The sequence below is a fragment of the Tauraco erythrolophus genome, chromosome 4 (genome assembly GCF_009769465.1).
Source record: "Tauraco erythrolophus isolate bTauEry1 chromosome 4, bTauEry1.pri, whole genome shotgun sequence".
Taxonomy (NCBI): domain Eukaryota; kingdom Metazoa; phylum Chordata; class Aves; order Musophagiformes; family Musophagidae; genus Tauraco; species Tauraco erythrolophus.
In genome coordinates, this window is record NC_141468.1 from 53,889,911 (window position 1) to 53,899,929 (window position 10,019).

The window sequence follows — 10,019 nt, forward strand, 5'->3', positions numbered from 1 at the left end:
TTACCTGTGCAGTCTGGAGAGCCTTGGCATGGTGGAAGATGTCCATTGCTAAAAGGCTTCCTGCAACTGCTGCTCCTTTCTATGAGACTCAGGAAAAAATCCTGCATTATCCCCCCACATAAAGTCTTAATTCAAGGTTGTGCAGCGTGATCCTTTTGTCTATTCGTGAGTGAAAGTGTCACATAATGTTGCTAAGAGAAAGGGAGTGTGGCAGCACGGATATGGCAGAACACCAGGTGCTGGATCTAACAGTGGGCCCAGGTTATGCCTTTTGGGTTGGTGGAAGATACAAAAAGGTGTAATTTGTCCTGTTGGCCCAACCTCATCTTTTGTTCTGTTAGCTCAGGGTCCAAAATGCCCCTTTTACAGCCAGTATTTATGGATTTGCAAGGCAGGGTGGGCATACTGGGAACCAGAAAAACGCAGCCTGGAGATGTGCTGAAACCTCTCAGGCACAAAGAAGGATGGATACCTACGCAGGCACCAAAAAATCCTGGTGCACTGGTCATGTCTTTTTTTGGGCTTAGGTAGTCATGCTATGTGTTTGGAGAGCTAGAGCTCCTATGACGCAGACTGGGACTGAATCTGGCTACGCTTCTGTTTCTCCCTATGTAAACGTATTAACATTTGCGCAGGTAAATTGTAAAAAGTAATGCATGTGATATAGTAGCATCACTAGTGCTTCCTATGGTCTTTACATCTGAGCGGACTTCAGTATCCCTACCAGAAAATTAAACATCTGAGATGGTTTGTATAAACTAAGGATGATGTGAATAATATACAGATTAAGGAGATGACACTTTTACCACAAAGGCTGTCTTTAAAATCTTGACCTCCAGCATGTTAGAGAAGTCTGTCTATCACCACACCCCTTTCCTTAGTATCAAAACCTTGGCTCAGATGTTGCTTTTGCTATGGGGTCTTGGCAGCCCTTCCACCCATTATAGACATTGTTTTGCTTTCTGCTGGATGTACCCGCAGGGTGACATCATGGCTATTTCTGGTCTCTGACAATAATCTTCTCTCTTTTGATAGGCAGAGGACAAAGCCGTTTCATATTTACGATTCCTTGACCCATATGAGACTGATGTGCAGGAAAATGTGTACGGTAAGGCTCATCACATTGGGATGCAGTAGAAAGACTTGGCGCCAGAAAGAGCTCGTGTAAGTCTAGGTGCACTCGTTACAGTTGGACTTCATGCTGCAGGTTACTGGGTGTGAGTATCACTGAGTGCTGGCATAATTTATAGTGGGAAATAGACCTTAAAAAGGCAGTTTATTCTTCTATACACCTAACACATATCTAGCAAATTACCTGGAGTATATCACGTACTCAAATGCATTACCTTCTTGTAAGTGGAAATGGAAGATCACTTAGCTCTTTAAACTAAAAGAGCTCTATAATCGTGGAACGTGCAGTGCCTGTACTCTTGTGGGAGCATAATGTAGCAGACTCCCATAGCTCGTGCATCTGAGTCTGCATTTAGCCTAGTCACCCTTTGGCTGCTTTCAAGTTCAGATCACTAGGGAGCTTTTAAACATCATTTTTTATAGGTAGTTAAATATGACAGCCCTGGTTGTTCTGTGTGTCCGTGGATGTAGGACACGCACGGAGTGGGAAGACAGCCAGGGAACCAGCCTAAGTAACGCTATTCCCAGCTGCCTTATTCTGGCACATGTTAAAGATGCCAGGGGCCTCATGACTTTTGCTCTGGTTGAGAACTGAGCAATTAAGCTAAATTAGCCTGTGTTAAGCTCTTGCTTACAGCTAGTCTTGGTACCTCTAAACTACGCTGCAGGCAGCAGTGAAGACATGAAACATCAGCATGGCCAGAAAGAAGCCTGATCTACTTTGAAGGAGTCCTCTGGGGGAATCTCCATCTTGCTCAAAGGAGCTCAGATTTCCAGGCCATGGTGTGTGTGTGCCTCTGATTCCACAAGATCCAGCAGGAACATGGAGATCTGGCGACATTTTGCAGTATGTACCAGTAAAACGACAAGTTGTAACCAGAGGACATACTGGCTACGTACCTTTACTCAAGAGGTTTAGGAGGAGCTCTGAGAAGAGAAAGAGAAGTTGGCCCAGTTTCATTCTGCACAGCCTAGGCAGAGGCTGATCTGATAAACTGATTGAAGGAACAGAGGTTATAACTGCTATAGGATTGGGAGGCTTTAAATGCTTAATTTACTTCTGCAAATGGGCTTTGGGCACTACTAAGAACTCATCCATTTTGCCTGGGTCCTATGTAAGGGCAGAAGGGACCACCAGATGTGAATGCAGCCAGGTGCAATAATAGTTCATCTAGGTCTTTCAGCAAGGACCTGTGGACTCATGTAAAGACATTTCAATAGGCAAACCTTCTTTAGGTGATTGCTTTAAACTTTGCCTGAAATCTGCAGGGTAATTTTGACAGCTGGTGGCTGAAGATTACATTTGCTGGGCAACCAGCACCTCCTTCAAATACCATTACTTGATGCTGTGACTGTGCTTGGAAGGGGAGGAAAAAGCACACAAAAAGGGACAGATACCAGCCAGAGGCTACTTAGTTTGGATGAATGAGACCATTCTATAAACAGCTCGAACACTGTTGCTCATAAGAGTATAATAATACAGTGGGGAACTGGGACATTTTTACTGTGTTTTTGAAGAAGGAGTTCGAGTTGCTATCTATGCTTAGACTGGGACATGTCAAAAATGAGAGGATTAGCTCTCTTTTTGCTGTTGCTCTTGACTTGGTTCCCTGTCAGGTTTGCTGTTATGCCTTAGGTGGGATCTCTGCTTGGGATCAGCTGGCACATCTGCCCTTTAAGGTATGATTGCTTTTGATGCTTATGTTGGGGAGATTCAGCTTGTTCATCTACCGAGACTGCTGAAGGTCCTTGGCAGACATTACGCTGCTGATCCTTGTGGATTTCCAAGCTGTCTCGATGGCGGACCCCTGAAATCACTGAGAGTCAGGGTGCTTCTGTAGCACTTCAAGGCCGTGGAAGCATCATTTTCAAGAAAATCAAAACCACTACCTAGGAGTGAGTTAGTAGCTGTTGTTTCAGTTCATCGTCTGATCAGAAATGTGGCTGTTTTCTTCTTGGACAACCTCACATTAAGCAAAAGAAACAATGCTAATCGTACCAGTTTCTTATTCCTGAAATGAAAAATCTGAACATTATTGATTTTTGGAGCACCTTTCCCCATATCCTTAGATGTTGTCACTGGCTAGGGTCCCTGGCTATTTGCCATTTTCAGCACACTGAAACGCCAAGTTCCCAAAGCAGCTGAAGGAGTGAAAGATGCCCTCACCCACAAACAGTAAAGTATTGGTTTGAGTCCTGGGCAGAATTAGACCTCCTTCTCAGTAGAGCATCCTAACCAATCAGCTATTGTAGGCTGAAGCCTTCTCAGTATTTTTTATTACTCCTTCAGATTTGCTTAGAAAATTTCACTGCAGGCTGCAGCACAGAGATTGTGCATGGAGGATGGCTTTACCACCTGGTGCTTTGGGCACGGAACTAGGAAGAGAGGCCCATCTCTACAACAACATATATCCAAGTGCAAAGGAAGTATATACACAAAGAGGCACTGTGCCAGCAGGTGCAAACAAAAGTAGCACACCTGAAAACACTCACCAAAACCCAGAGCAGTGTGGTAGGAGATAAGGGTGCAAGTGCCTGCAGGTAGAGAAAGGGCTTGAATCAACATCTCCTGCATCCCGAAGGATGCACCCTGGATGCACTGCTGTTTCAACTGGGATGACAACAGTAGCAGTCAGAGTTGATACTGTAACTGCTTAACTTTAAACTTTTGCTTTTATCACAACTGAGTAATAAAAGTTGCTGTGGATATTATGAAAAGGTTTCTCCCAGCATTTCCAAATCATTATTTCTTGTTATAGCCAAATCTATGTGCTTAATCCACAAACATTTTCATCTACTTCAAACTGCATCTTTCAGTAAATGAAAGCTTTGACAGGGATTTTTTTTCTCCAGTACTACGGAGAAAACATTTGGTCTGTTTGAGCTGGAAAATAAAAATAAATGAGCTGTCATCTCTAATGTGTCTTTTCTTGATCTCCTCTTCTTGTATTCTTCCTTACTATCAGTTCTCCTTGAGTTTCAAACTCTCTTTGCTTTTCCACGGAGCAGCCTAAATCCATCCTTTACTTCCTGCTGTCATGGTCTTTAGTCGCCTCCTGTTCACAAAACCATTCCTACTGCTATAGCTTACACCTGATTTCTATCTGTCTTCTCATCCCTGACCTGCCATTCATACTCTGCATTCCCATCTCTTTCTCTTCCCTCATTCCCTCTCTGCTGGTACCTTTTTTACCAAATTAGTGTAAGATTGTGTGTAAGAACTTACTCCTAAATAGTATTAGACAATCAAATAATAAAGGAAATGCTCAAGCGACCATAATTTATGGGTCATTGTAACATTCTTTACTTCATGCTATAAAGCATGAATCCAAAAGCCAAGTGATCTGTGGAAATAAAAAAGGCGAGACAATCACCTTTTCTGTTTTCTCTCTTTATAAAATGAGTCTAGACATCTTGGAAAGTGTCCTGTTGATAACCTTGAAATCCCTCCTTCGCTGGACAAGCGCAATATCACAGTGACAGAGTAACTTTCCAAATCACCCAAGCCAGGTCCCAGCTCTTCAAAGCCTTATCCACGTCCTTATCTTGACCTACTGTGCAGTCCCACTGAAGCTGGTAGTTTTGTGCCTAAAATTTTGCACTTAAGGAAGTGTTACAGAAACCACATTTATGCTTAACACCTGAAAACAACAAAGCCCAGCAGTGCAGTGGCATATTTCCACTATTATGCTCATAAAATCTCTGAAAGATAAACATGAGAGTAGTCTTGGCACTGCAGGACTAGTAGTGCAGTTTGTAAACAAATTCCCTGATAATTTCCACTTATTGCTCACTGGTTGGATTTGCAGGCAGTTCTGGCACATGAGAACAAGATTTCCTTCAAAGGCTATGAAACCAGAGGCTGTGCTCCCAGTGAGCATCAGCAGCACTCCAGCACCCAGGGGCACATATGGGTTCAGACGAACGACTGGTTCTTTGGGCAGCTGTAAGCCACATGCATGACAGGGACATCATAGTCCAAAGAAAAACCCTTGGACATGCTTAGGATAGATGCTGCTTTGATCTGCTGATCCATCTAGCATAATGATTTGCCTGCTCATGTCCTGAATATTTAATGCCCTGTCCTGTGGAGTCCCGTTTCCAGAGACCTAGTGTTCTCCATCCTCTTACAGGGAGCACAGAAAACAAACTCAGGGCAACAGGGACAAGAAGGTGGCAAGATGACTAAAAAGCAGATGACAGGACACTCAGATTTACATCATTTCTCTCTATTTGTGGCCCCAGTCCCAGTGGAAATTGCATTCCTACTCAGTGAAGCACAGCTAAGCCTTTCAACCCTGGTCCTTTAGCCTGAGTTTTATGATGCCAGGGGGATTGGGCTCACTGCCCACCAACAACACAGGCAATGAATTAATGTTTCTTATGCCCTAAGATCTTTTCTGTAATAGAAAAACTCCTTAGACAGGACCTAAAGGGCTGTTCACAGTCTTGGGAACCCCAGTGTTGGAAAGATGCTGACATGCTGAAGGAATTCATATAAGAGCAGGAGGAATCAAAGGGAGAGGAGAGACCTCTGCTAGACGGACAAAGAACTAAGTTCGATCTGGCTGAACAAAAACTGGAGAGAAATACTGGTGGTGTACTGACGATACATGAGTCATGGTATGGTTGTTCAAGGCACTACAGCACGCAGCACAGCCAAGCAAAAGAAAATCATAACTGAATGCCAGGAAAAATTAAATGAAAGAAGAAATGAAAGAAGTTTAGGGGATTTCCAGCTCCATTAAAAACCATAATAATGAATGATCAAGGAATATCACAGCACTGAGAGAGTGAGACAGATGAGACACTCCTTTTTCCATTTCCAGTTTCTGTATCTTTACATACCATAAAACATTATGTGCTGACCTGCAGAGCTAAGATTTTTAAGGCAAGCAAATAAACACATACTTAGTTGCATATGAATGAACAGTCTGTAGCAATAGACAGGATCAAAAACTTTTTTAAGACACAGAGTAAACACTAAACTCTGGGGAATATCTCTAACTACGGGCAAATCATTTCATAGTTTTCCATTCTGGGCTTATTTGGCTCTTCATCAGGTCTCGGCCGTTCTCAGAGATGGGACACTGAATGACTGAATTATGACTGAGATAATGTTCTTTCTTGGTTTAAAAACAGAAAGCACCGGAAAAGCATGAAGAGAGATAAGCAATGCTTAAGAGGAAAACTCAGAATGATGTAGGAGTTAGTAAGGCTGGGAATATTTTTTATAGCTTTGCGATTTTTGGCATTGGACAAAATTCTAAACACATTCCTGACAGATGAGATCCTCAAACATCTGGAAAGATACAAGATGATAAGAAGCCACTTATTCACATTTCATACAGGATAAATTTAGACATTTCTAACAGCTGGAGTGACTGTGAGAGCTGAGTAGAGCTATGGACTCCAGCTCTCAGAAGTTCAGCAGGGAAACAGTTTGGCAGCCAGGCTGGAGACCAGGGGTTTACCTCATCATTGTTAAGGGAAGGATTTCCCAAGTGTAAGGGGATGCAAGGAGGTGACAAAATTCTCCCCATGTCCCGCACGGAACACTGCAGGTCCAGGTGGTGGGAACAAGTTCCTGTAGCTCCTGTAGGCCAGTGACATCCTAACCCCCCTATAGGTACCTGGACAGAAATGTCTACAGGATTCTATAGACTGAAAGAACAGCCTTGCACCCTATCTGTACCCAATGCCCCCTGGAAACCTGCTGCTTTGGGGAGGGGGTTTCTAACAACCCTGGCAGGGAAACGGGGCCTCTAGGTCCCTTTTTTGTGCCAGGGTCTGGCCATAGGCTCCAGTAGCTTTGTGTAACCACAGCACTTGCAGAGCTGTGCCCTGCAAGGGAGGGGACAGCCAGGACAGACCTCAGACCATGAACTGGGAAGTGTTTTGGCATCTTACTCCCTTTTGCCCAAATACCTCTGGGCTTCTGGAAACCAGGCAGGAGTGTGAACACCACACGACAAACGGCTCAGATTTTTAATAGGTTTAAAATAGGTTTGAAATCAAAGAAGATGAGATCCAGTGATCCAATGTCGACTGACGTTCCTGAGAGGCAGCCAAGAAAAACAAGCTGCTGTTCAGAAACCCGCCGAAGAACAAAGGAGAGAAGAAGGAGATGAAAGGGAGAATGGAAAAAAGCACAAAGCCACCAGCTCAATACGTGTAGCTAGTAGAGGACTGCCGTGTCGGCGCTAGTGTTTAATGAGGTCAGATGAAAAAGGATTTTTCGTTCAATAAAAACATGTTGATATGTCTGAAATGTCTCTGATTTTAATAAGAAAATGATTTCTAATTTCTAATCATATTTCAAGCCATGAATTCCCTTTCCAGATTGGATGGAAGCAGAATGAGTTTTGGTGTTTGAGATGGTTTAAAAGGAATCAAAGAGTTTACTTTTCTTTCTCCTCCTATCCTCCAATGTATAAAGCACTGATCTAAACTGAGGTATTTCCCTTACCCTGTAGTCTTTATTTCTCCTTTCTAGTGTATAAAGGCCAGAGAAAAGGAAGAAGCAAAAATGAAAGTCACTTATTTTTTCCTATGAGGGCTTAAATAAAAAAAGTTTTATACTTGTCTGAAACCATGTTTTTTAAGCCATTTCACTAAAAATTCTGTTCTAAAGTGTCCCAACAGAAAGTAATGCTCATTTTGATCTGCTGCTTTATATAACATGCAGTATGTTCCCTGTCGCTGCAGCAATACATCAATCACTAAATCTGAGCAAACTTCACTATTCTTTGAAAGATAAGGAGATGTAGAACGCATTATTTTTTATACATTTTACGAACAGGAATGCAGACACAATGAAAGTAATCAAATTATCACAGCCTGCAAAGGAAGACAGAGGCAGAACCAAGAGCACAGGTTCAAAACAGAGACTGGAGAAAAGTCAACAGTGACTCATTAGATTGCAGTTGTGAAGAGTTAGTCCCCAGTCTTCATCTTCAGTGCAGTGATTAATATTTTCTATCTTGGGATAACGTTTTTTTCAGTGAGTAATTATGTGTGTTTGTCTGTAGCCTCCTACGCACAGAAGCTCTGTATTTTGTGAAAAGCAATGTCCAGTGGGATAGTTGCTGAACTGTCTGACAGCAGATTTTAGCGTTCAGTGAGCAGCAATGATTGCTCGTAGTTTTGAAAGCAAGAATGGATATGAAACACAGTTTGGGTTTCTTTTCCCTAGTTAATTTTCAAGATTATTCTAAAAAAGAAAACTAAAGCACAATCCCCAAAACCCAGCAACCGGTTTGCGTATGTCCATGTAACAGCCGTGACATTCATGATGTTGCTGGGACACGTGCTGTCTTTACAAGCTCCTGGTGTAAGAATTTTAATTTATCTTAAGTTAAAAGTTTAAAGCTTGTGCTAGCTTGTTCCAAAGACCTTTTGTAATATTAACTGAATTATGTCAAGTATTTTCTGTCAGCTACAAGATTTGCCATAAATCACAAGAAATCTTGTAATAATGTAGTTCTGAGCATTATGTCTCCAAAAAGCCCCTTTCATAATGGGAAATACTGTCTTATGTTTTTAATGTCTTTCTTTCCTCCCTTCCCTTGGGCTGTGCTTTTTTCTTTCTTTTGTCCTTTCTAGGGAAATTAAAGTTTTCCTTTTGACTGACTGGAGAAAATCAACCATTTAGTTAAATTTTATGTTGTATCTTCTTTATCTCCCTTTAATAGAGGCAATTTCCTTTCATCTGCACAAATATTTAGTACACTGGGGTCCACATTCACCATTTAGTTTCTCCTTAGTAATTTTCTACTTGAGATGGGCAAGATGGGCACGAGTGAGCTTATGGAAGAGACTTCTAGATGCTGAGGACATTCAGTCCAGAGACAAACTCACCTCTTGTGAATGACCAACATCTACCAACATCCAACCCAAAGTACCAGAACCAGGCAATGCTGCCTGTTGGAGCAGATTCTCCTAACATAAAGAGATCTTCCAGAGGCCGCCCTCTTTCTTGCACAGGAGGCCCAGGGCAGAAGGCACCATCCGGCTGGCACAGGGATGCCCAGAGCAAAGGCCAGGAAGCTGAGCTGGGCCACATGCCCATTTGCAAAAGTTTATTCCCCTGGGCAGCACTCAGTGGTAAGCCAGAGCCATGCACTTCAGTTAGTAACACTGAAGGAGCACGTGAAACAGGAGAAAGGAGATGCTGGCACTAAACAAAGCCAGCGAGGGCTGTCTTTGAGGAGGGAACCCGTCCAGGACCAGCTGACAGGAGAGGACCTGTCCCAGCTGACGTTACCACTGTGTGATGACTTAAGGTGGGCAGCAGCTTTGGCTAAGCTGCACACAGCAGATGCTGGGAGGCGGCCATTTGCTTCTTTCAGATCAAAACATGAAAGGAGCAGCTGTTGCAGCCTCTTCGGTTTCAAGAAAAGCCTCACAGGAGTGTGCAAGTGTTTGGGGAATGTGTCTCAGCAAGGCTTGCACGTCAAGTCCCATACTAGGGACTTTGATGTACTTCTGCAGTGGACTAAGAACCCTGTTTTGGTCACGTTGCTTCACCTCTTCTCCCTTCTCCTTTCAAAGAGGGCTGACCCCATCACAGAGTTATGGTAAACTTTGAGGCTGGTCTGATCAAATGTGAGTCCTTGCTGAGAAGCAGCTGGCTCCTGCTTAGAGCCACCTCAGTGTTTGAACCTCATCTTCAAGGAGGGACAAGTGAAACCTGGGTGAGGCTGTCAGGTCACCTCATGAAACAGAGCCAGATGCAGCAATGCAATGAAGCAGGAGCTGCTTCTGGGCCATGCTCCAGAGCCTTGTTCAATGTGGACTTTAGGCCCTGAAGTACCCCTGAAATGCCATGTAGCCACTCAAAAAGGCTTTGAGCAGCCATTAAGTGACAGGCAGAAGCCCAGTACCAG